A 6,000-nucleotide genomic window follows, 5' to 3' on the forward strand; every position below is an offset into this window, starting at 1 on the left:
TAAACTAACTGGATTGACACAAAGGAAATTAAATATGACTAAATGCTTTAATGGCATTTGACTAAAAATGTCCCGTTTTATTGATGCTGATACATTTTCTTTGATACAGTCCTATGAATTCAGTTTTTGTCTCTGTTTTCCTGTGACAATGGAGATGTCAAGGCACAGCTACATAAGTTACTAGCTTGCCAAAGGTAAGCTTATGGTAAAATTGAGCCTAACTTTTATTATTCCTGTTTCTGCTGTTGCTGGAGTTTGGAGCAATGCTCTCATTATCTTCAATGGAAGCAGATCTGGTCACCAGACATTATCTTATTAACTTTGTTCTTTATATAAAATAATGAAAAATTTGGGTGCCTTCATTCCATGGCAAATTTTCTCAGAAACACAATCTGATTTGCTTCTATCAGACAGAAAATACTTTATGCACACCAGTATACATCATGAGGTTCTTTTTTTTTTGTCTTGTATCTGGCAGTTCAGTTCCTGTAGAAGTGCTGTAGAAATTCAGCTTTCTGCAGAACTGTCACATATTTTATTGTTAATACAGTCGTATTGTTTATACAGTCGTGTTGTTAATACAGTCCCAAATATTTTTGATATCAGATTGATAAATGCAGTGCTCCTACATTCATCTTGCAGTACCAAACCAATGCTGAACAGTCAATGGTGTTCAGATACTTCCGGTGGTGCTGCTGTTTGGAGCAGAGCTGTGAAATTCAGATAGTGGAATGTGGTACTTTAGAACCAGCCCCTCTAATGCAGTCATCTTTGTTATTGAAATATTCAAGATACCCCTTTCTGGACAAATCTAGCACTTTCTAATTGTTTTTACACAAGGAATGAATATTTGACCTGCTTAATTTACCTGGGGAAATGAATGATGCTCACACAACTGATTGAGTGAGCCTAACCTCCCGTTCTGTCCCTCTTTCTTTATGTTTTTTAACATGCATAGACTTTTCTAAATTAAGTTCTGATATTTAAGTGGCCAAAAAAAGAAGTTTTAAGGTAAAAATTGAAAAGCCAAGGTATTTATCAAGTTAAGAGCAAGTAAAATGGGAAAGAACTGAACTCTAATGAATTATTTTCATTCAAAAGAACCTGTGTTCTTGTTCACGATTTACCATTTGCATATGCATATCTATGTTTCAATAGAGTTATTATTCTGCACATTATGTGCAGTGCTCTGCATTGTAATGAAAAATCAATGTTCTTAATTTGCAGAAAGAAGGTTTATAATAACATTTTTCCTGTGATTGTGTTTTAGTAAGGAGATCATTATCCCTATTATAGTGGGAGGAAAGTATGAGATCCTAGCAACTAGGCTTGAAAAGTTGTATAAGAATGTGTCCTAACGGTTTATTTCTATCATCATAGAATCACAGAATCAACTAGGTTAGAAAAGACCTCAGAGATCATCAAGTTTGAGCCAATACTCAACCACCTTGTCAATTAGACCATGGCACTGAGCGCACATTCAGTCTTTTCTTAAACACCTCCAGGGATGGTGACTCCAACACCTTCCTGGACTGCCCATTCCGATGCCCAATCACTCTTCCTGCAAAGAACTTCTTCCTAATGTCTAACTTAATCATGGAACATTGACAGCCAAATTAGTCTGGCTGCAGCAGAAATGTGTCTTGGAAGTTTTCATGTCAAATTGAGAAGCTTACCACACTTCATTGAACAACAGAAGAAAATTGACCGAGATACTTTTAAGACCTGAGAAAGTACATTAAAAACAGTACTCTGTGAGCAAAATGTCTTTGCTCACAGAATCTGCTTCCAGATGATTAAATTCCCATTGTTTGTTCAGCAGTTTCAGACTGGAATGACTAACAGGCAAACCCAATTACGGGTCAGAGGTACATGCATGGTGACTTTGGAAACCTGTATTTAAACCTTGCAAAGCACTTCACTTTCTATGTAATTCCAGACAATTGACTTGCCTTTGGTCTTGTGTAGGTACCTGTCTCTGGGAGGCAGTGAGAGGTGAAGGCCGGGGTGGAGCTGCCTGGCCCGGTTGTTGTAGGGCTGGGTAGGGGATTGGGCAGCAGGGACAGGCTGTGCTGCCTCAGGGGTCCTGGAGAAAGGCAACATGGGGCAGACACGTGCAGGCAGCCTGGGAATCAGCTGTACTTGCTGCAAACAGTCTCCCCTCCCTTCTGTTTTGGAGGTTCCAAAACTTCAATATTGAAAAAGTATGGTATGTGGTCATTTGATCTGCTTGTGGGCTTAAATTCCAATCAGCTAGTGTGGATAATTAATGTGTGTGTTCCCTGTTTGTTTTAATTTAGAAATCTTTCATGTGGAAAATACACCAGGTGTTCTGGTTCAGTGCTTTTGTCTCTGCTTTCAGGAGTAGAGCAGAAGAGCATTACTACAGAGTTACTGAAGTTTGGAGATAAAGTTCTCCCCTGAAACCTCAGACTTCTGCAGTGTACAGGTTAAAAATTAATTAGGGAGTGGAGGGCTATTTCAGATTCACCTCTCTCTCCTTAACATTTAAATTCTCTACAGCTGCCACTGCGCAACCCCTACAGATTGCAAAAGAACAATTAGGTGTTAAAAAACAAGGAACGCTATTCAGACCTCTGTTCCTGGAGATTTCACTCACTCTACACATTTCTCTTGCACCAAAATGAATAGCAGTGGTTTTGGTTTTCTTTTTTTATTTTTCTTTTTAAAATATTTTTGAAAACCCCCAATGAAATCTGTGTGCGTCAAATGTTCTTCACTTTCCTTAGTGCTAAATATCTTCTACACTTAACTGCATTGCACACTATCATAGAACTAAGACTAGTATAAGATAGTTAAGGTGTTTCAAGGAAATATCTGACTCTTAAGTGTCATGGGGGAAAAATGATGTCATACAAACATCGTGATTATTTATCCTCCTTATACTCAGTAATAATTTAATAGGAAGTCTAAGGATGGATAAAGAATTTTTTCAAACAGATGTTTTTCTTTGAATTTTATATTTTGCCAGGAAAAAGCAATGAGGCTCAGCTAGTAATTTCAGGATAGAGTATCACTCTTAACTTTTCAACTGTGACATTCAAGAGGATGTCCTAAAGGGAAAAGAAACTGCTTTCAAAAATGCAACAGTACATACATTTTCTAGTAGATCTTGGATGTCTTATCTCACTTATGTCTTTAAGCATCTCCACACATCCATATAACACTTCATTTTAAAGACTGGTTCTGTTAATGAATTCAAGGAAAGACGTAGATAGTTAATTTGTTAAAATGAATCTTAGACTTAAAAAACGCAGATGTCAATGAAGTGATGCTATTTTACTGCAGATGAAGAAGCAGCCCATGAGGTGTTGCCTGATGCCCAAAACTGCTTTTCACGTTCAAAGAGCAAGTCCATTAAAACCGATCATCTCTTAGTAAACAGAACCTTCCCTAAAAACTCAGACCTCCTTAGCTCTGTCAAAGTGTGGTCAGTGTAAACAGATCATTACTGAAATGATACATTTGCTTGTTAAAACAAGTTTGAAGGCCAGATTTCATACAAAAATGTTGAAATACCACTTTTTCTTCTTGAAGCTGTTTTAATCAGCTAGAAAACTTCTACGTATATTAGCTTTTAGCACAACCTGTTGGTAGAAATTGGATTTCTCTTAAGCAGTCTTGGTCTTATAATAGTAGCCACATATTTTTGAGATACTGTGAACTGATGAATCAATTCAAGGAAAAGAAGGAAGTTGACCAAAGCCAATATATCTCACAGAATGATGAAGATCACTCAAAAAAAAAAAAGTAAGATACAGTTAATCTTTCTTTTTTATGTTCCTTTTGTGGAAGATTGCAGATTTTTTTTCTTTTTTTCTCCTTCTCCCACTCCCCTCCATGTGGGACATTTTCAATAAAAAATTATTCTGAACCAAAGTGCTGGTTTGAAGGCTGATTAGTGTTGTTCACTGATAAGGTTTGATTACTCATTATACACAGTAAGAACAGGCTCAATGGACACAGAAATGATCATCCGTGAGCATACCCTTGTTTTCCCTGTCCCTCTCTTTGCAGAAATATGATATTTTTTTAATTGCTAGAATTTTGTTCCATCTTTAAATACTTGTGATGCTGCCTGAAAGATAGCTGAAATGTATGAAAGGGTGAGACCAGCAGATGACAGAAAAATGATGCTCTAATGCTGAGAAACTTCCAGTTTAGTTAATGAGCAATATTTCAACATTCCCAGAAATTCAGAGGAAAATTGGGGAAAGAAAAATTTTATGCTGTGAAAGACAAAGGTAAAATTCACTGGAGTTTGTGTTTCTCTTGGTGCTGGTAAACTAGTGTAGTCCTTGCAAAGAAGACAGTCAGGATAATCATGCTTGGATTATTTTAATTGCTTATCAATTCTTAGTATAACATAATCATTGTAAATCTGGTTGGGTTTTTTCCCCCTGGGGTATTTTCTTCAGAAAAAATTTAGATTCAGCAAAATTGATTGAGTTTATGATAATCTACCTAACCTGTCAAGTAGATTAATTTTTCCTGGATAATATCAAATTGCTTCATTTTTAACTGTGTGTAGTACAATATAGTAAATACATCTATTCATTGCCAGAGTGATAGACTGAAAGATGTTTCAACTGACTGAATCAAAATATTATAGCTTGTTTTGTTTTTTGGAAAATCCTGGAAATTTGACTTCTTGTCTTGATTCAGAACTAAATGGAAACTTTCAGAATTTATCACAAATCAGTGAATTTTCTTGTTAAATATAGTCATTGTATTGCCTCTACCCCTCAGGAAAAGGATCTGGCTGCCAGGTGTGCAATAGCAGCAGCTGGAAGAAGAATATAGGGGAATGTGGGGAGGAGAAGACTTCTCTGAGTAGATAGTACCCTGCCTGCCTGTTTGGGCATAAAAACAGGGTGGCAGTGGCTGTATAATGCTGCCCAAAAAGCAGAGCTTACTGCACCGGCATCCCAGCTCTGTCAACCCAATAAACATGCAGGATGCAACTTTGCATTGTGTGAATTTTTCACCTTGGGTTTCCATTAGCTAAATTCAGGTTACTAAGGAAGGGAGCACAGACAAAAATGGACATTGAGTGGGGATAAAGATGATCTGTCACCATAGCAGGAGGATAAAATAAAGCTTTTGAAATTGAAAACAAGTTGGAAAGTCATAAATAAAAGTACTTTTTTAGATATAGCATACGTAATTAGTGCATGAAATTAAAGGCCCTGGCTCAGTCATAGTCAAAAAGAGTTATTTGTGCAGTTGAGTAAATATCTTAGGAGGATGAAAACTATGTTTTCAACTATCATTTCAGACATTAAGACAACACCAAACTTACCAGGAGTATAAAACAGATTCCGGGTATTTAGGACACAACAGGAATTAACAAGGAAAGCTGGTGTCCAGCTTTGTTCCAAAGTCCTGCTCAGCACAGCAGGGCATTTTGGTGGATGATGATCTGGGAAAGATACCTAGAAATTTTAGGCTGCATTCCAGTCTCTGATAGGAAGAGAAACTCATTATAAGAAGTACGTCTTCCTTAGGACTGAGAAACTACGATTTTAAAACAGAATCTAAAATGAGAGCTATTGCTCAGGAAAAGAGTAGCTGATGATGTACTTTGGTGTATGTGCCAAGGCATTCTGTACCTGCAGAATAGTATACAAAGGTTATTTTAAGAATTAAAAAAAGATGGACATTTTCATAAAGTATATTTGGGAGAATAAAGAAATGCAACAATATTTCACCAACAAACTAATTTCAATATCTAATAATGTTTTCCTTATATGTTTGTATTCTGAACTATATTCTGATCTATACACAACTTTTAAAAACTTTGTTACCATAATGACAATGCTTTATTATGTAGGAAAATATCTAATTGTGAAATATAACAGAGGTGAAAACCACGTTGTCCCCTTCAGTATCTACAACAGTGCTTTGCATATATGAATGGGGATAATTGATGAAGTATTTTCAAAACGTACGTGTTTTGTCCATATCTTCAAAATCAAT

Source organism: Pipra filicauda, unplaced genomic scaffold, assembly GCF_003945595.2.
Source record: "Pipra filicauda isolate LSUMZ 115617 unplaced genomic scaffold, ASM394559v2 scaffold81_size6448238_pilon, whole genome shotgun sequence".
Taxonomy (NCBI): Eukaryota; Metazoa; Chordata; class Aves; order Passeriformes; family Pipridae; genus Pipra; species Pipra filicauda.